This window comes from Poeciliopsis prolifica, unplaced genomic scaffold (genome assembly GCF_027474105.1).
Source record: "Poeciliopsis prolifica strain line A6 unplaced genomic scaffold, Auburn_PproV2 SCAFFOLD053, whole genome shotgun sequence".
Taxonomy (NCBI): Eukaryota; Metazoa; Chordata; class Actinopteri; order Cyprinodontiformes; family Poeciliidae; genus Poeciliopsis; species Poeciliopsis prolifica.
In genome coordinates, this window is record NW_026562428.1 from 2,026,840 (window position 1) to 2,048,271 (window position 21,432).

Here is a 21,432-nt window from a genome sequence, read left to right on the forward strand (position 1 = left end):
ACCTCGCTCTCTCTAGTGGGGGGAGTGTTTCATATACATTATCAGAGTGTGTGTGCAGTGTGACTCATTATTGGGCCTCCGTCTCTCTCTCTCTCTCTCTCTCTCTGATGATGTCATCATCCCAGTTTTCCGGATCATTCTCCGTCTCAGGTACTTTGTGAGACACACAGATGCTTGTAAAGGACGTGGCGGACGGGGGGCGCAGGGGGGAGGCGAGCCTTTGACACGATCCCCCCGCCCTCGTCCTCCTCACACCCCACTCACTGGGTGGTGAATGAGGGTCAGCTGCAGCCGGGCCCCCGGGGGGCCTCCCCGCGGAGCCGTTTAATGAATGTCATTTTCTCGCATTAAGCGGACCGATTGTGGGGGTAATGGCTCCCAACAATAACCATTTAACCAAGTCGGCCGGGTTCTGGCGGTTCATTGATTGATTCCAATCAGAGGCGCGAAGCGCACCGCGGCCCCACAACTCCACGCCGGAGACGACCTGAGGACAGCTCCATGGACGCAAGTCCCCTGGATGACCCCCGCCGCCCTGCAGGATGACCCCAGCTCTGCTGTGTGCTAACAAACATCCCCCCTCCACCCCTGTAACCCACAGTCAGCTAAAGAAGAGGTGAGCGGGTTAACGGCGCTCAGCTATTTAGATTCACTGTGAGATGAACAGTGGTGGTGGGGGAAAGGGTGGGAGGGTGCGCATGGTGTCGCCATGGAGACGAGCGGTAATGGCAGCGGTGTGTGTTCAAGGAGAGAGCGGCCAATTGTCCCCAGAGATGAGTTAATTTCCTGACTGCAGGTGGATCTCCAACAGTGGGATGTCATCAGGAAGATGTTAAATATTCAGCTACATAAATATGACACATCGATATCGCATGGCATGTTGAGGAAGCGCCGACTCAGGCTGTAGATGAATCAGCTGCTCTTGGGTGTGCTTTTGTTTTTCCTTCCACAAAACCTTCCATGGACACCCACGGATGCAACTCGCCCAATACGTCTCCTCCAAACTCCTGAATTGGAGGCGATCTCTGATGCTCTTTTCCGCATTTAATTTTTTTTTTCTTCCTTCCACTAAACTTTCTGGAATGATGCTATCAGCACCATTTCCCAGTGACACCTTTTCCTTCCAGCAAACTTTCCGCGCATGTGCTCAGACGCAGCTTTCTGATTCCAAGGCAGCGGTCACACCGGCTTCTCCGAACACTTTTTTTTTTCCTTCCTCTCAACTTTTAAACCTCATTCTGCATTTTTTTTTAGCAGAAGACATAAAAAAAATATTTTACAAAAGGGGAATTTTTCTTCAAGCTTATGTTGAGTTACGACATGCAGATGAGTTGAAAACAGTTTTGCTTTTGAAATGTTATAGTTTGAATATCAGGAGTTTTGCTACTTTACTTTCTATAATTAAATTTATAGAGGTTTATGATGAAATTGTGACTTTGTCACTTAATAAACTGATTTATTGTTGCTTTATTTTAGCACTTTAGTCGTTCTTGTTGCACTGTTTTCTATCTATTATCGTTGCGTTATCCATCACAATGTTTTTGTCACTCTTTCTTAACTGAGCTCTAGTTGTCGCTCTATAAATACCAGAGATTACTTCTTTATTTTTAATCATTTATTTCTACAAGAATCCCATTTTTAGTCCGATCCGTTTGTATTTGGTCATTTCGTTCGCTAATCCCCGGGACTTATTGAAAACAAAATCCCCGTCGCATCATCTCCCATCCATCATATCTGATCCCTGACGTGGTTCGAGTTCATTTTTTATTTGTGTTTTTTTTTGTTTTGTTTTGTTTTCCTCTCTCGCAGCTTCGACGTCCACAAAACGGAAGAAGTTCTGAGATCAGCAGAAACAAAAGGGCCGCCCTCGCCCCCTTTGCTTCGTTCAGAGATGATTATATTATCTTATCACGCCTGGAAGACTTGATGTGAGCCTAACGATTTCTACCAGCACCCAATCTGCCGACGCTTAGCGGGATCTGGCTCCATCCCACCCCCCCTCCTCCCCTCCGCATCTTTCTGCTGACTCGCCGCGCTCCGAGGACGGTAAGTAAATCTAATATAAAGCAGTTATTGATTTGCAGATCCTTAATCACTCTGATTCGGCCCAGTTTTCACTGACCCACTCCTTCCCCCCACTGCAGCTATGAGTCCCCCCGGGGCCCGGTGCTCAGCATCGGGATGGGAAGACAACTTGGAGGCAAATGCAATTTATTTATTTATTTATATTTTTTTTCTGCAGCGCCAAAGAGATTTAAGAATCCCATCATCAATCATCTCATCACAAATATTTATACATGTGCAGATCAATAGTCGGTGGGAAAACTCCCTGCGAACGGGACGCGGAGACGTGTTTGCCTCAACTGGCTCCGCCAGTTGAGGCAAACTTTCATAAAAAGTTTTCTTCACTTTTGAACTGGAATTAAAAAAATAGATAAATAAAAAAGTGCTTACCAAGAAATCTAGGATTTATAGTTTCCAGTAGAGTCAAATCACAGGAGATGTTTATATATATATAAACCTGGATTCCAAATCTTCGCTGAATTTTTCAGTTTTTCAAGAATTTCATCAAATGGGATCCTGGAGTCAAATCGTCGCAGCCTTTCTGTGCTGCAAAAATAGAGATTTTCTCAATGTAGCATAGAAGGTAAAAGCCAACACATTCAATAAATTGCAATATAAAAACAAATCTACTATTACAAACATGTTAATCTTCACTTAGCTACATTTCTAAGCTCGCGTTAGCTGCTTTTTAAGCTAGCCCTGTCCACCTTACAGGTTTATAGTACGGTTGTATTTGTCATTTTTTTCAAGATGGTCAACGTTTGATGTTACGCTGCATTAAGCTATCAGTTAGCTTAATACATTTAGCTATAAAGCTCGCTGTGTTTTTGGCGTATTTGGCTAAAATTTTAGGGAAATCATTTGTTTTTTTTCTCCAATGCTTTGATAATCATTTACTTCTGTTAGACGTGTGAAAATGTTCTCACATGATCACTCCCAGTTTTCCCACTTGCCTAGTCAAAGTATTGCCTTTGCGTTCCTGATGGTTGAAAGCGCCCGCCAGTGTGGTCGACTTGAAATGATCCTGTAAAGAAGCGAGAGTCCAAGTTTTCCACAGTGATGTAGAAGATTTATCACCAGTTTTTGGCTCCATCGCCTTCAACCGACCAGTTGATTCAGGGGGGGTTGATTATTTCCCCGAAGGTTATGAAAAGATTATTTTTATTTTTTTTATTTTACTTTTTTTTTGCCTTTTTCTTCTCTGAGTCTAATTGGTGATTGAGATCTGATGAATCGAACCTCCACAGGCCGTCGCTTGGCGTCGGTGCGTGTTCCCCGCGGTGCGGACGGAGTGACGCGTGTCCCCGACGCGGAATCAGGAGCCGAACGTGTCGCCGAGTAAACAACGCTAATTAAGATAGACGGACGGATTGCCTCTCTGACCCCCGTCCCCTATCCTTGTTTGTTTGTTTTCACTCTTCATGCTAATTATATTTAATCCCTTCTCTGTCGCCGTGGACTCTGACCAGCGCCGGGCGTCTGCCGCAGCCAATCAGATGCAGCCATGCTGCTTTCAGGAGGGAAGCGGGGCGATGGACTGGAGAGCTGGGCTCAGATTATGTGTGTGTGTGTGTGTGTGTGTGTGTGTGTGTGTGTGTGTGTGTGTGTGTGTGTGTGTGTGTGTGTATAGGGGCAGTGGAGCTTCACATTGGGTGGGGGCCCTGGCTGCCATTGTCTTGCAGTGCAGAAGTTAGCAGCGGGCCCCTCGGCCCCCCAATTGTTCTGCAGCCACTGAGGGAGAATGGAGCTGTCCACGTGCAAACACACACGCACACACACACACACACACTTTTTATGTCCTATCTATGACATGGGGAGTGGGTTCATTAATGGCTAATTAAAACAGGACTATTAATGAACGGCCAGCAGCAGACACCATACACCAACTTAGAGGGGATGAATTAACACATCCATAATGTGTCATCCAGCCAGCTGCAGACTCTATGTGTGTGTGTGTGTGTGTGTGTGTGTGTGTGTGTGTGTGTGTGTGTGTGTGTGTGTTGTGCAGCAGCTGCTTCCCATCCAGATTGAATATATTACGCCCACAACTACAGAACCGCAACGCAACATTTCAACATGTTTTATTGTGACAGGAAGTGATGCGTCACAGCAAGAGGTCACCCCAAAGAACGAATGCAACACTTCATCCCCACAGCGACCGCACGGTGGTGGCAGCATCCTGCTGTGGGAGGAGAGGGGTTGGGGGGTGTCTTTAACAGGTAGAAGGAAGACGGTGAGCAGATCGATCGAGCCGAAGGTCAAGGTCAAGTCAAAGGAGAAAGTACTTTGACTTGACCGTAAAAACATGGTTTATGATCGCGGGGGCATTTATTGTCATTTACTTCAGCAAATGGTGGAAAAACCCAAACGTTCAGTTTCGGTTTTTGACCAGCAGGAGGTGGTGATGTGAAATCGGCACAATAAATGTGTCAGGTGACGCTTGACTTTTCTGTTGCAGCAACGGCTTTTGGCAATAAACGTCACAACGAGAGCAGATGGGAGGATCTGATGCAGATGAATGACAAAAGTTCATCCAAACACATTCTTGTCCTCCCTCTTTGTGCACAGATTATGATCTTTATGTCCTCTTTTTTGAATTCTGAGGATGTTTTTAAACAATGCTCAATTCACTCTTCCTGCAGGGTCAGAGGGCCGCATGGAGAGCCAGGTGGGCATGACGGGTCACTGCCAGCAACCAGGGGTCACCAGGAGCCTTTAAGCGGGAAAAGGAATTCCACACAGGTACATTTAATTATGTAACTTTTTTTTATTTAAAAAACACTGTACTTTTTATTTTTATCTGAGTAATTTCACGATGAAGCATCTCTGCTCTTCCCACTAACACACCGGCAGTTTTTGTTGAAGTTTTTCTTTTTTTTTGAAAAATCAAAAAAAAAATTGTTGCCATTTTGGTGCTTAAAAAACCAACATTTTATAATTCGCTGCTTCTGATGATGTCATTTTTAAATATGAAGTTTGATTGATAATCTGATGAGTTTCTCTGTACTCTAGTAGACTTTTCGCCACATACTTTTTTTCATTATTATTTTTCTTGAATAACTACTTGACTGGAAATATTTTAAAGGAGGGTTCCGCTTACTCGAGTCAAATCTTCGGCTACCGTCACCTGGTCGCAGTTGAGTCGCGTGTCTGCTGGTAATGAGAGAGAGAGGAGCGCCGGCTTTCTGCCTGATTGTTTGTTAAGCAGAAATGCAAATGTGGGGAGGTGGAGGTGGGAGAGCCGGCTCCTTCCTCTGTGGTGGAAATGAGGTTTCCAGTCGAGAGAGCGAAGCTCCCGACTGCTCCGCTCGCCGAGGCTGGCGGGGAGGCGGCGCTTGCCGCGCGCCGAGACGTCGCGTCGCCGCGCTGGAGAGCACCTCCTTTTGAGTTTTCAAGAGAAGGAAGGAGTTTGCCTCTTTATTTTGTCGGGGCTCAGCAGATTTGGAGGGCACGCGGGGGGCGGCGGAGGAAACCCCGCCGCCGACTGGATCCGGCTCTCCGTTTGTGCTCTGACAGGGAGTTTCTGTGCTGCCACTTTTGCACAAAAACAGGAGAAGCGATGCACGGTGAGGGGCGGGGTGGCGCTCTGAGGTCAGGGATGGGAGACAAGGTGGAAAACAAGAGTTGCTGTATAACCATTAGCCAGCAATGTGAACGGCATCAGGAGGTTCAGGGGGCGATTCTGCTGCCTTCACGGCCCATAAACCTCCATCCACTAAACCACAGAAAGGCCATTTCCTGTCCTGGGGGTCCAGAGAGAGAAAGACATAGAAAACTTGGATAAATTAAAACCTTCATAAATCACAAGCAAATGAACCAGAGTACGTTAAGAGAGCAGCTGTTTTCGATAACGGCGGTCCGGTTTGACCGATTAGTCAATAATCTCCCAAATCAACGAGAGGAGCAATTAGTTCATTTTGTTGCACCAGATCAGATCAATGACCGACCTGCACAGTAACCAATGAGCCGATCAACCTGTAAGCCAATCAGCCACGCCTAAATCAGCTCCGTAACCAATCAACATGAAGCCCCATTAATAGCCATTCAATTAACCAATAAACCAATCAATCAACCGACAGCTTATGGCCTCAGAGACATTGTCCAGTTATTCAGTCAAATTAATAATAGCTGTTAAATTGTTGGTATTGTTGATTTCTTGACTAGTTAGAGGATTTGATTGGCTAGTTTATTCGTTGGATGGTGGATTAGCTTTCTGATTGGTTGCTGGCCATTTTTCTTTACTGATTGTTTAACTGTAATTCAATTAAAGGAAATCAACCGAAATATTTTCTCTGCTGTCCCACATCGAGGCTGATTGGTTGGTGAGGCTCCGTCGTCTGGCTGCTAATTGGTCGGGCTCTGTCGGCGAGCCCACTGGCTGCTCTTCGGAGGTCAGAGGTCAGGCTGTCGGCCCGCGCTCTCGCCAGTAGTCTCCCCTCCCTCGCCGTGCGGCCTGTCCTTCATATTAAATCACACTCGACACACCTGGAGCACCGCGGCAACCTCATCCATATTTTATCCCCGCGCCGCCTTTTTTATTTTTAATACTGCAGCATTTTTTTTTTTTTTAAAGGGACGGCAAACTGATATATTTATTAACTGACCCGCACCGTGGAAGTGTTGGGTGAGAGAGGGAGGGGTTTGTGGGGGGTAATCAGGTTTGTTCAGGAAATAAAATGGGAAAGGAGATGTGACAAGTTTATGAAGTAAGCAGAACGGTCCTTCATTACTACCCCGAGACCCCTCGGGCGCTTCGGGTTGCGGAGCGCGGCGCCCGCCGCCGCGCGAGTTGTCAGGGAGAATCTCTCCTCCGCTTTAACTCCAGCCCTTAAAGGCCTATTATTTCTGAAGAGGCCCGCCGCCGAACCTGGTTTACTGTCATAACTCAGGAAGAGGAGGCCCTTTCCTTCCCGGTGGCAGGAGGAAAATGTTTATGCAGGAGCTAAATAATTCAGTGGAGTGCCTGAGCAAGCAGGGGCCACGCTGTCACTCACCTGTTCTTGGGCTTTTTTTTTATTTTTTTTTTGTTATTTTTGGTTGCTTCTCTACTTCACCGGCAGCGAGGATGAGTGCAGTTTGCCCTTTTTTAAAGCACAATTTAGCAGAATGAAGCCCTTTAAACATTTGTGGAGAGGCAGGGTTAAGTGGGGGGGAGAAAACAGGGGGAGACAGAAAAAAAAAAAAAAGCACTTGTGTGGCGCGCGTTTGGCGCAAAAGGTTGCTCAATTATCGTCTGCTCACTTCGCCTCACCTGGAGTACTTTCAGCGTTTTTATTCAATCAAGTCTAGATGTCTGGTCTCGCCGCTTTACATATTTCAGCCGCGCCTGTTTACTGGTGAAACGTTCGACGAACTTAACATGCCGGCGATTTTCACTCTCAAAAAGGTCATGGCGATACGCGAGTCGTCCACATCGTCGGGGGGGTTTTACCCCCGGCATTCCTTCGTCTGACCTTTTCTGTCCCCTTTCCTGAGTCCCCAATTAATTTCCTTCTGCATCAAAAATCCATACTGATTCATTAAAGATTGTCTTTTTACTCTTTTTTTGGTTGATTACAGAGAAACGGAAAACATTCGATGCTGTTTAATGTTAGCTTACATAAAACTTCACTCAACGTAATAAACGTGTAAGGAAACGTCTTATGGAATAGATGGATTTTTATTGTATCAGCTGAGTTCAGATTTCTCACACTGACTCCTTTGTGCCATGGTGTCCCTCAGGGTTTTTCTGTCCGTCCTTATTGTCCATGTTCAGCTTCGTGGCCTCGTCTTCGTCGTCTCCTCCATTCCTGCTGCTTTGCTCGGAGCATCTGGTTTTTACATGGGCCTGTCTTGACTTTTTGTCACACTCAAGCTAAATTTAAGATTGTTAGAGACGGTTTCTAAACTTTAAGCTTGCAGAAACCACTGAACCTGCTGCTGGATGAAAGTCCTGCCACATTAACAGGGCAAATTGTTCAGGTTCTCACTTTGTTAGTCGATTGGTTCATTTGCTTCTTGCTTGATTGGCTATTTAACCAGTTGATTTTCTAGGTGTTGTATTAGATGTATGAATGGTTGGCTGGTTGATCAATTAATCAAGCTTTACTCCAGCGGTTAAATTAAAAGGTTTGCTGGTTGATTGGTTTTGTTCATTGCTTGTCGGTTTGACGTCTCAACAGTTGATAAATGTTGTTACATCGGGACAGATGTTCGAATGGATGGATGATCAATTGGTTAATTAATCTCAATGGTTGGTTGGTTGGTTGGCTGGCTGGCTGGCTGGCTGGCTGGTTGGTTGGTTGGTTGGTTGGTTGGTTGGTTGGTTGGTTCATCAATTCCATTGTCACGGAGCTCATCTTTCAGATACGAATGCATGTGATAAAATATGAACTCTTTGATACCACTGATACTTTTATCATTTCCTCATGGTTGCCTGGGAGACGATGTAGATTAAGTGGAATATAAATATAAACAGGTATTGAGAGAGTTAATCTTCTACTTCTTCTTCTTTTGGTGTTTTTTTGGCGGTTAGCAAGAAAACTGAAGGTGTGCGTTACTGCCACCTACTGGTATGGATGATCGATGAGAGATGGACGATCACCTGATTCTTTTGAGATAATACAACCGACTTAAGTTTATGCAAATATCTCATGGCTTTTGAATAGTTAAACATAAAACTATGTCTTATGGCCAATAATGGTGACATTTTCTCTCTTTTTTTTACTATAAATCTTTTCTTTCTTCAACATGCTGTGTTAAACTATTGGAAGGTGATCTTCTCCACCCTATAAACTCAACCTGCTCTAACTCGGAAAACACTTGGCCTTCCATGGTGAACAGTTCTATATTTTTGTCCTCTCTCTCTCTCTCTCCCGTGCGGACTGTTAGAAACCAGCCCTGGGCTGCTGCTCTGCTGACCCGCAGCCTCTAGCTCCACCCTCTCACACCACAAGCCCTGACCCGGACTGACGGGATCATTCAGCCAATCGCCCAGTAGCGCTGCGGGCCGGCTCCCTGCTGCAGAGCAAAATATTTAACTTGATGGCTCCATCAGCGGGCGAATGTGGAGGAAAGTGTGGTTTTTAAAAAAGATACACATTTTTCTACCCAAGAGGAAAATCAAAGTAGATATTTGGAATGAAGACAAAGTGAAATAATCCAAAGCTTTTATCCTCTAATATGAGATTAGAATCAGCGTCCTGTTCAGAAGTTCGTTTTGGGATGAAGCTGAATCTTTTCATTTCCCATGCAGACCTGGAGTCTGACACGTGTGTAGAAGAAATCCTCCGTAGCTTCAGCTGACGGCCGAGCCACCGGTGACGGAGTGTCGGGTCCAACCCGGAGCTGGGATGGTTCTGCTCTGCCACCGTCCTCAATCAGCTGCCATTGATTAATTGGATTAACCCACGATGATCCTAATGACTGATCAATTTCCATTAGAGGTCCTTAAACACATCTTAATGAGATTGGAGGAGAGTCAACAGTTGTGTGTAGGATCTCATTTGCAACCCTGCGACTTCCTCGCCTTTACGTTGATTGAAGTCCTGACACCTGCAGATGACATGTAGGGGCTCTGAGAGCAGAGATGAGCCGTTCAAACCAGCCCGGTTCTGTGTGAAAAAAAGTAATCAACCCCCAACGACTGGCTGTTGTCCGTCAAGACTTTGACTAGGTCTCTTCTGAACCTACGGTCATGTGTCCAAAGATGACAGAACCCTCTCAGCAGTGGGCTTTCTGTCCTTTAGGTTTACTGGTAAAAAGAACAACCACTCAGGATTCTTCACTCCTTAGAGTTGCTGCTATAGTATGCTAAATATGGAAAAAGTGTCACGGGAAGTACCATTTTCCCTGGATGTGCTTCTTTAACATCATTTCTTCTCGTTTTCCTTCCTCACCACGAAGCAGAGATCCCAGGAAGTACCCAGCTGCCTCCCTCTCCTCTTTCCTCCCTTGTTTTGTCTGCTGCCGTCTCCTTGCCAGCTCCTCTGAGATCCCACTGTTGTTGTTCTAAACAAGCAGCAGGGGGTTGTGGGTAGAGGCCTGCACTCACGCTGGGGGTGTGAGTCACCGAAAGAAGGGAGGACGTGTCTCTCTTCCTTCCTTTCTTTTTCTCCCTGTGAACTCGGGGTCACCCCCTCAGCGGAGGAGACGCTGCAGGTCGGCCGACTCGCGCGCCGACGTCGGAGACATGCAAACGAGCTCCGCTAACGCGCGCCGTTTTCGTTTTGCACGTTGCACCGGCGCGTCAGAGCAGGAACGCTGGGACGTGGCAGACCCATCCAGCGGAGAACCATAAAGCACAATAAAAGCAAACCTGCACATAAATCTGAAAGCTCTGGAAGCAGCGGAGCGTAGGAAACCCTTTGCTCTCCAGAGAACAAAATCATATGGCATAACCCATAAACATGTAAACAAACACCCACGCAGGCAGCATTATAAATAGCGACACATTGGATGCATATGTTCACGTGTGCCGAAAGTGTGTTTTGAATACACTCTGGACGTCTGCCAGCGACTAGAAATCATAAGTTTTATTGGCGAGGAAAGACGTGTGGTGATGGAAGCAGCAGGTAGGCAGCATGAAGGAGGGGTTGAGTGGGGGGGACTGCTGTAGGTATTCACAACTCCTGGATTGAGATATATGGCTGTATCAAAGCTTTCTGTGTACAAGCCGAGAGGAAATGCACAACGGATCCCCCGTTGTACGCAGCTGTACGGTCCACATCTCTGGCGGAATACTTAGCCCAGGGATTATGGGGCCTCCTGCATTTGCATAACTCCATTAAGACATCTTAGGCTCCTTTTCTGTCTCTCTCTGGCGCACTCACGCAGAGACACCTGTGTAGGGAGAAGCCATAAAGACGCTCCCCCCGTGAAAAGGCGAATTACATTTTCCTTTTCGCATTTTGCGGGAGACGTAATCCGCGGCGGAGCGCCGAAAGCGAGGCGTCGAGGCGAAGTGGTGAAGAAATGAACATCCACCGCGGAGCTTCCAGGTTCACGTCCGACTGAAGTTCAAGACGAACTTTAGATTGTTGGGCTTTATTTTCATTCCAGGTTGTGGCTGTTTTTTACCACGTTGTCGTCCAGGAGACATGCTTGCATCTTAAACTGCGCTTAACGGCGTATGATGGGAGAACAGTGTTTCAGTGCAGCTGCTAGATGAACTCCGAGAATGGATGAGCTATAATTAGCTTGACAGCATCAACGCCTCCCTGGGTCAGCCTCGTTTTCTTCCTCTAAGACAATAAGATCAGTCGTCCAGGGCTCTCCGGCTATAGATAGGCCGACTGTGTGTGGTGCTAAGGAGAGCGATGACCCAGAGGTCGCTTCCCTTTTCTAGTGTCTTTATACCACCGGCCCCCGCAGTGTCCCCCTCCTCCCTGCCACTCTCTCTTCCCCTTTCCCTCTTTCTCTTCTTCAGTGGCGTGAATCATGAAAGCGAACCCTGTGAAGTCGATGGGCCTTTTTCCTCTGTGGCGCCGTTTTCTTTTTTTCTTCCTCTCTCTTTCTCTCTCGCACAGAGAAACGGAGAGATGAGGTATTGATTTGAGAGCCTCTGGGAGGAGAACAATAGGTCCCTCACTGAAGCCACTCTGTAGCACAAACACCTTCCCTGAAGCCTCTCAGCGCCAGAGCAGGACCTGGGAGGAAGAGAAAAAGCCGTTCTGCTCTCCGTTGCTCCGTCTTCCTCCACTTGCAGCTGCTTGTTGATAGCCTGGAGCGGTGGGATGAAGAAGTGGAGGCCAGACCTTAGCACTTGCCTGGTCCCTGCAGATCAGCTTGCCGGATAGGCCAGAACCCCAAACCCTGGACGAATCGCACAGGAGAACCTCTGAGAGCCAACACCCGCAAGGTCATGGGTTCAAATCCGCCTCAAGGTACTCTGAACTTTCTGGGCATGTAAAGCCAACTGCTCCACCCTGCCCTCTACCCTCTCCGCCACCCACTCACCCACATGCAGCTTGAAGAGAGTCCGGGTCGATGGCTTGCCAGCGCGTCGGATAACAGCTTCCAGATTGGACTGATTGATGACCGCAGAAGGTCTACAATGATGTCATTGCCAAAACTGCATGAGATCATTAACAGAAGACAGCAGAAAACGCCTCATCCATCTTGCTAGTTTATGAGCCTGTTGTCCGGGGAAGGCACCGGACATAAAGAGACAAAATAATTATGAGCTGTCACAGTCCAGAAGGGGAAACAACAATTCATTTTCTTCCTTTGGTGTTTATAATCACGCTAAGCATAAAATTGTTCAAAACTAAACCATACAAAGACTTTTATTCATCCGCATCATTAATTTTGAGGGGGGGAAAAAAAAACATTTTTCATGGTGGTGTTCAATTCACATAAGCGATGTGTTGAGCAGCGATCTTTGTGATAAACAAACCGGCGCGACCTCGAGAGCCCTCAGCTCCTCTGATCCTCTCCGCCGGGCTGAGGTCGCGGCGGCCGTCTTTACCATCTCTCCTACTCTGAGCGGGGCCACCGGGCCCGGCCCCGACTCATTGCTGATCATTTCATTATGCGCAGCGGCCAAAAGATGCAAGAGGCCGCTGAGCGAGTTGCCCCCGAATATTAAAATGTATCGATTTGCTTTTGAAGAGATCCTGACAAATCCAAAGATCAGGGTTGAATTTTTATATTTCATTGACTGTATGTTTATTTCCAGGAAAGTTTAAACAGCTATGGATATTAAGGAAGGATACAAAACCTCCAAACTTGTCTTCAACAAAGTTCCTGGTGCTTCTCTCTGGTCGTGTTGTTTGCTTGAAGGTGATGGATCACCTGCAACAATTCATATCACAGAGGCTCCTCTGTATGTTGTCGACAACGTGCTGGACAGGAAATGAGAGAGGTTCTTCACTGATGGCAAGCCGCAAACAAAAATACGACGTCCAACTTTTCGGTGCTTTCTCTCGCTTTGACGCGTTGGTCATTTCTGTAGGAGAAATGATGGATGTTTCATAAGAAGACACGAAGCTGTGACCGCTTTGCCTTTGTCCGACTTTTTATATTTAATCGTTTGTTTGAAACCGTATTGGTAAAGCCAAACACCATAATTGATAAGGTGGTTAGGGTTAGCTGTCAAGCACCTCTTTGAACTCGACACCAAAGGAAACGTGTAAGAAAATGAAAAAATTACTCAAGTAGGTGATGGAAGGAGAGGTTTCATCTCTTAAAAACCCAAAGTTCTCCATCTAGTCATTCTTTGTTTTGAGCTTCTTCAAGACGAACGACAGAGGAATCAGGCTCTGACTGTAAACCTCACCGTGTCTGGAAACCGGTTTCCAGACACGGTGAGGTGTTTATAATCACGCTAAGCATAAAATTGTTCAAAACTAAACCATACAAAGACTTTTATTCATCCGCATCATTAATTTTGAGGGGGGGAAAAAGAAACATTTTTCATGGTGGTGTTCAATTCACATAAGCGATGTGAAACCGGTTTCCAGACACGGTGAGGTTTACAGTCAGAGCCTGATTCCTCTGTCGATCCCAAACGCACACGCGACCGCTGTAAAGCAGGCGCGTAAATTTTAAATATAACATTTTTTAAATTTTAAATTTAAAAAAATAAAAAAAAATTAAATTTTTTAAATTTAAATTTTTTTAAAAATCATTAAATTTTTTAAAATCATTAAATTAAAAAAAATTTAATGATTTTTTTATTTAAAATCATTAAATCAAAAATTAATGATTTTGTTTCTGGACGGATGTTTGTGTGCATAGAAACGAAGATGTATGCAAATGTTCTATTTTAGTGATTGACTACCTTTTGTTATTTTTAGTTTCTTCTGTCCTTTCTAAGATTGAAATTTTAAGACGATGTTCCGCGCAAACTGGAATTCCTTTCCGTGCTGTAAGAGGGAACCTAGAGGCTATTGACGGCACCCTGTGGGTGATTTTCCACTCTGTGAAGAATTAATAAACCCACTAGAACCCAACCTCACTTTGCTTTCTCTCCGTCTCTGTCACCGTCCTTTCTTTCTCTTCATTGCCACTCGCTTGAGGCTACATCCCAGCGCCGAGGCACGAGGGGAATTCTAAACGTTCGGGATGAGTTGTTTGTCTTACTTTGTCTCCAGCGGCAGCTGGAGACAAGAAGAAAGGGTGTCTGAAAACGGAAAGCTTCTCTCCTGCCTCCCGTCATGCAAAGCCCAGAGTGGTGGGAGGTTTTTCTGGGGGGGATTCGGTGGGGCAACGGTAAGGCAGAGACGGGGTGGTTGGGTTATTAATTTCCACTATGCAGCATCATGCAGCTGGTGGCTCCAAAGCGTGGTTTGGCGGTAATGAAAATGGTCCAAGTGGAGGATTAATGGCTCGTAAAGACGGAGCGTTTAGATGAGACGACCGCCTCAATCCCGACAGCGGTGACTAATCGCAACCGATGCACACATTAGCACACGTGTAGCCACCGAGCTACACCTTCCCGTGTTATGTCACCCCTCGCTTTCTGCTTTCTGCGGCTCGGTGTCTCATCTTGGTGTGAATTGTGTCAAGGTCAGAGGTCAAAGCGTGCTGAGAATCATCTTGATTTATGCCCCCTGAGCTCAGCTACAGCCATGCAGCATGTTGGGGCCAAATGGGGTGAGGTTCCCCCTAGCTTTGCCCCCTCCCCCCGTTTTTTGTTTTTTTCTCTCCCACTAATGGCGCTGACAGGCCCACCGCATCATCAAGCCGGACAAATGGGCTTTCCACCGGCCAGCCATTTATCCTTCTCTGACGCTGAAGGTACATCATATATCTCTAAAAGCGCCCAATAAGGCGGCGGGGAACAGGTTTTTAAAAGAAATCGATTCAGATGCTTTACAGCGGGCGCGTGTGCGTTTGGGATTGACGTCGCGGGCAGACGTGGCTTCGGCTGTCGCGGCTTCAGCGCCGGGGGAGCAAATGGCAACACAGGCCATAAAACACGCGATTTCCATCAAGACAGGCAGCCAGCCCTGTTCAAACTATTAGCCTGACATGTAGACGCACACTATAAAGATCTGATGTGGGTCCAGAGCCGCAGTTTGACACACTGACGCCGATATGGAGGTTTTTTATCACATCAGCTGAGGTGTCAATTACTAACAGGCCTCCTCCTTTTGTGGGCACCAACATCAACACGAAACAGGAAGAACATTTTGGTTGTTCTGCCCATAAATGTGTAAAGAGAGGTAAATCTCTGCTTTAATCTTTTAGAAGATATTTAGAAATATGTGTAAATTATGTAAACAAAAGCTATTTTATTCTTTAATTTTGAAGTAAAATGGCTGTCACTGACTTCTAAAGGGGGTTTCGGCGAGGTGTTGTTTGCGTTCGGGGCCAGGAGCCACAGAGAAGCACATGAGATTGTGAGTCTTGGCCTGAGAATGGACTGTGGTCTGTCATCTGAAACGAGAGACCTTATTCCGTCCTCCAAGCCAAACATGGACTAACGCGGCATTTTGTTGAAGAGGCCAGTCCAACAAAAAAAAAAAAAAAAAAAGCAAAGCAAAAATGTTTCCGCAGGGTAACTGGACCAGTGAGGTCACAAGATCTGTCCAGTTCAACACAAATCTGAAAGGACGTGAGTGTAAGAGCCAAGACGGTTCCTGGCTTTTTGGATCGCAGTGTGTAGCTGGGTCAGTATGGACCTAAGAAAATCTGAATCCTTAAAACAAAAAAAGAAACAAAATGACAGGATGTACTCCTGATGTTTTGTGAAAAAAGTTTGCTTTGTATCGGTGAGCAAGCAGCCATGTTGGATTTGGAGTTGGTGTCTGGCGGAAAGCCTGTTAAGTTTCTTCTTCTGTTAATTGTTAATAATTATAAAAGTAAGTTTGCGGTTCAAGCTGTCGGCGCGGAATCCAGCAAAGGCACGGAAATCTAATCTCCAAATGGTCCACACCTCCACCTCAGACTCTTGTCGGTCGTCTGCTCCGTGACGACATCCATCAGCCGCTTGCGTCTGCGCGCCGTCGGCGTGGAGAACGAGAGCACGCGTGTCTGATTTATCCGCTACCTGTTCCCCCCGTGAACCGGACCGGCTGCCGGCGTGACCGCCCAAGCACAGATGTGTTTGAGGATTGGGCCGAGGCGCGAACGCTCCTGTCAGCTCCCTGACAGCGTGACATGAAAATCTATTTGTTTTCATGTTTTAAAGGAGACCGTTTGTGGTGGTGGGACCACAAACCCTATCCAGAGCTCATCTTTTGCAGTAAATTGGAAGGGCCCTGACGGCTCCTGCAGCTGCTTCTTCCCTTTGTCGACTTGGCCTTGCACCTGGCCCATCTGCTGAAGCCTGTCATCCGTTTTACCCATCTCTCCTTCAGAGGAGCCCACCCTGCAGGAGGGAGCGTGCATGGAGGGGGTGAGGGTCAAGGTGTCCAGGCTGCGCTCTTAAACTCCTCGGCTTCGCTTTGAGGCTCGTCTGCTGGTTTAAAGGTGAAAACGAGCAGAAACGGTGCGGCGGAGAGGCGGGGATGTGTCTGAGCTAATGGGGGGGCTGAGGGAGGTGAACAAGGCGGTGGGTGTGAGGCTGAGTCAGCACCGCAGTATGGATTCACATCCCTTCAAAAGCTACCTTCACCAGAGTCAGAGCCGTCTCGGACAAATGAACTTCCAGGTTCGCAAATCTAATTCCTCCTCTTTTCCAGGGGAAAACCATTCCAGGGGCATTAGATTTGTCTCCAGCAGCCGTGGCTCTAAAGGAATCACCCCGTTTTATAAATAAATGATCAATTGTGTTTCACTGCCGTGTCGCGGAAAGCCATCCTCCCTCCGCGTTTCCTGGGGAAAGCGCTGAAATTCCCACGCGTGTTTTATTGGTGCAGAAACAACATCCACAGGTGTGTGAACGCGGGGAGGGGCTGAGCCCCCCCGACGGCCCCCTGGAGCTTCTACAGCCTGAGATGGATAAGGCCTCCCTGGCTGATAACGCAGCCCGAGTGGAGCTGGCTAATTACTGCAGCAGTGGGTAGGGCTATTCATTTCCAGTGTAAAACAACCCAGATAACGCAGCTCTTTTTCTTTTTCGTTTCACCGTTGTACAGTATCACAGGGGCCGGTGATTGAATTACGCAGTGTTCCCCCGGTGACTGAGAGGCGGTAATTACTGCGTAATTTAAGATTACATTATTAACCGTCTGACTTTATTAGAATGTAACTTCACCTCCGCAGTTGGTTACATCCTTATCACTGAGAAAGAGAAAGATGATTAAGGGGGGGAAAGAGGAAATTGCCACAATTGTCCGTGTGTAACTGGGAGTGTGTCGGGCTTATTAGCGGCGGGACGGAGCCACGGGAGGATTTCACGCCTGTGTTTTGACAAGCAAACGCAGAGCGGCTCCTGGCCTGTTTTCTCTGCCGGGGCTTTTTAATGTCAGGGAAGAGGAGAAATATCTCTGGGCCACTTACCTTAACTTGTGTTTATTTCAGGCTGTCGATGTGCTATAAATACACCGTCTTATCTACTCTTCTCTCTGATTTCAGTCGGCCGAGAGTCTGGACTTTGACTAGGCCGCTGCAAACCTTCTCTTCTTCAGCCGTTTGGGACAATGTCTGCGCTCGCCGTCCTGGTAACGATCGGTTTTGGGTCAAACCTCAGCTTTCGGACGTCTGACTCGAGGCAAGGTAACGTCAGTTTCTTTATGTAGCACAACAAGTCATTTCAAAGTGCCAATAGAAAGAGACAAAAAGGTATAAAACTAAATATTGGTCCCCCGTGTTTAATGAACCAGCGCTGGCAAACCGTCCCAAAGCATAATGCTGCCACCACCGGTTGGTCCATCAGCTCAATCCGAATTCCCGCAGTCACCTTCCATCTGCTGCCGTTGAGGTTCTGCCAGATTGCAGAGCGTGGGGCGAATTCAACATGGCGACCAGAGTTTCTTTCCTCTGCGTCTGCGCTGAACGTTTATCCAGCGGGACGGCGTCGAGAGGCCGAATGTGAGGCGAGGTTTACGGTTTTCGCAGCTCATTCTCATTCTCGTGTGGGCTGACCTCCGTGGTCCTGTTAAAAAATAATAAACCACTCTAATTATCTCAGAAAGTCAGGCTTATTACAGGCGGCAGTGGAGTTTTAGCCCTTCCTTCATGCTAACGGCTCTTCCCCCGGGACCGACTGGTTGTTACTGGACTAAACTCTAATCCTTTCTTCATCTGCTCCAAGGTAAACAAGCTGCTACTGATTCGGATGCATCATCTAATTGGAGGCTCGTGTTAGGTGTATGTATATCATAAAACTATGCAGACATGCTGCTTTTCCCATTTAAACTCGGGGAATGTGCATTTTTTTACATCCCACCTCTTTCAAAAGCAAAAGAAATGATATATATATATATATATGTCTACACTTTTTTCTTTGTTGCGTCAAAATTATTTTATACCATTTTCTCCTTCCCTTGAAAAATTGCCTGACAATTTATGAGGAATAAAAAAAGCACATTCTGTTGAAGTTGTAGGTGGCAAAGTGAAATCAGAATTAACTGCATCTAAGAAACTCTTATGGCATAAAAAAAAAGTTTGAGCCGAGCTGCCGAACCTCAAGAGTGTTTTAATGAAAAATCAAAACCAAGTGTATAAAAACGGAGAATCAAGCAGATTTTTAAATACATGCGAGGATTCTGCCCTCATTGTTGTGTTCACCAGTCAAAGGACCAGAGACGGTGCAGGAATCATACATTTAAGCGAGAAATTTGCAACTGGCATGCATAAAAACCCGATTAGAAAGTTAAAAGAGCAGAAGGGAAAGCGACATTTTGGCCTTGATCTTTAACATATACGCTCTGACGCACAGTTTCGCAAGAATTAGCCAGTTTCAAGGTAAAAGGTTATGAATCAAAGGAAATTCGACAGAGCTGCGTTTCCCACATTCGCCGATCGGCTTTTGTTTGCAAGTGTTGCCTTTGAGGGGAGGGAGAGAATCTCAAATTCTGACCTGGAAATACATTAAGCCGCTCCCAAACGTACGGAGAGCGTCTCCGCTTGCCCTCACATGCTACAGGAAAGGAGCCGCACACAGAGCGGCGCAGCCGGAGAGAGAACGCAGCGTTGTGTTAAAAGAAACAAATAATAATGATAAAGTTGACCTGAAACCGAAGAGAGATTAACCCCCCGGTCGCTGGATTCACGCACAAATCCTCTCAGAGTGCAAAATCACAGGTCAGGGCGCGGATAATGATTGCACATCCCTTCATTAGCATCATATCGCATCTATGGATTAGACTGAACAAAAGCAGCCGTTGTTATCCACCAAAGCATCCGGCACATGAGGGGCTGAAGACGATCCTCGCCAGTGGGGGACGAGTCACCGAGGTTTCAGACGAAGGCAGGGCGCAACCGCAGAGAGAGGCAGCCGGACCAGCGACGAAAGGCGCTTCGCTTTGACAGAATCACAAATGTAAGGCGCAACGTTTCAGGACATCCGTCCTCCAGCCGAGGAGGAAGGCGAGCTTCGGGACAGAAATGGAAGGCAGCAGTTGAAGAGGTCGAGTCGTTTCGATGACTCCCATCGCGGTTCAGCTTGTGCACATCGATCTTTTAGCGTCTCGCCTTTCGACGGCCAGAAGAAATCACTACAGAGGTGAAAGAGAGGCAAGGAAAACGTACCGTGTTCACTGGGGGGAGAGAGCAGGAGGTTTTGGTAAAGATAGGGATGATGATGAGGCAAAAAAAAAAAAGGAAGAGAAGGGAACACACCAACAACACACACCTGAGAACTTCAGTCCCCAACCGCTGCTTCTCTCTTCCAGCAGGAAAGAGTCTCTGGAAACTGAAATCTTCACTATGAAGCATATTAATCATGTTTCTCCCTCTAATCGGTTCAGAAATACTTCATTCGTCCAGGGAAATGAAGTAAAACCCTACAACTCACAAGCTTTCAAGTCAGTTTGCGCAAAATTTTAGCTTTTGAGCCATTACTTTTTGGTGTTTAAATGACAGTTTGAAGGATTTATTGACCAACGGTCTCCTGATCCGAGGAGAGCAGCATATTTCCCACTGATTTCACCCCTGATTTTCCTCAGGATAAACCTGCCTTCTGTCACCATCGATGCCAGTACTCCTGACATTTAACAAAAGACCTTAAAGAAAGAACTAAACTATAAGTGAGCGAACAAGTAAACGTGTCTTTGCAGTTATAAAAAGACAGTGGAGATAACCGTCGTCTGGCAAGGAGAGAAGGAAATGTACTTTGGTTCCAGTTTGCTCCAAAATTTGGCAAAGCGGCAACGGCATTGTGTGGAGAGAGAAAAAAAAAGTGAATCGTTAATGAAACGGTTGCTGGAACAAATCTCTGCACTAATGAGGTTAAACAGCAACAGGTCAGCATGACTGACTGACGAGGAAAGGAAAGTTTCAAGAAATCTGCGAATCAACAGTCAGGAAAGCAGAAAATCTCTCTGCACAACTTTAGGGTAATTATGGCAGAATTAGCTGCTGCTGATTATCCCGGATGCTAAACGGTGGCAGTGGAGTGTGTGGTTCACGGAGCGCTCCGGCGTCGAGCCGTGTGATTTTTTTTTTGGACGTTCTCCGAAATGCGGAGTGAGAAACGCGATCGGAGTTGGTTTAGAGCCAGAATCATCTTTTAACCTGGAGCTTTTTGTTGGCGTAAAGACGTCGGCCGCAAGCCAAGAAACGGCAACAGTGATTTGTAAACATTACCTCATCCCTGTCATGCGGCGGGGACCTCGGCCCCCTCCCGCTGGGCCCCATGTCTGTGGGAACTGAAGCCCACTCCGCTGGCAGGAACAAAGGGCAGCCCTCGGCCCCTGCCCCAGCCACTGCTGCCCCAGCCCACCTCACAACAAAAGGGGCCACGGGGCCTTCATTCCCAGGCAACGATATAAATGGTGGCCCCCCGACTCCAGAGGATGGAGCGGGGTCTGAAACCGAACGGGGTTTTGAAGGGGAGAAAAATGGCAAAGGAGTCATGAAAGAGCTTCCCTCCGTCACCCCCAACCCCCAACTCCAAGAGGTCCTTTTGTTGGACAGGGCTGAGGGGACATGGGGGTATGGGGGCCGAGGGGACTGCAGCCAGAGGAGACAAAGGACAGGTCGGAGGGAGTCGCAGGGGTCAAAACTGCCACACACCCCTTTCACACATCCACTGAGTCCCTATCAAACCGATACCCCATCGTCACCCCGCCGGGCCGACCAGGACGCCTTCCCACTCAGCCCCGCACATCTGGTGCAAGAGTCCCACAAATATTTTGTCTGACTGAGAAAAAAAAAAAACTGCATGAAGGAATCCACATGTGGAAGGCGTTGCTAGAATGTGGTTCTGACAGAATGAAGCTGAAAGTCTCTTTAGCACCTAAACGTCTCTCAGTAACTGGCTCGGTGTGGTAACTCATCTGGCATTAATAACCACGGTGATGCTGACTCGAAATCTACAGTTTGGGTTATTTGCGT

At 46.9% G+C, this 21,432-nt stretch overlaps 1 long non-coding RNA gene across 2 annotated transcripts in view; it reads left to right on the forward strand.

Moving 5' to 3' along the window:
- LOC129378699 (uncharacterized) overlaps positions 1-21,432 on the forward strand; it is a 79,666-nt gene that overhangs the window by 56,325 nt on the left and 1,909 nt on the right. The window contains exons 8-11 of one of the 2 annotated variants that reach the window (XR_008608079.1): positions 1,810-2,046; positions 4,707-4,806; positions 17,509-17,649; positions 17,757-18,326. This is a non-coding gene — a long non-coding RNA (uncharacterized LOC129378699). Of the gene's footprint in view, positions 1-1,809; positions 2,047-4,706; positions 4,807-17,508; positions 17,650-17,756; positions 18,327-21,432 lie in introns of those variants that run through there. The other variant, XR_008608078.1, reaches the window with a different exon arrangement.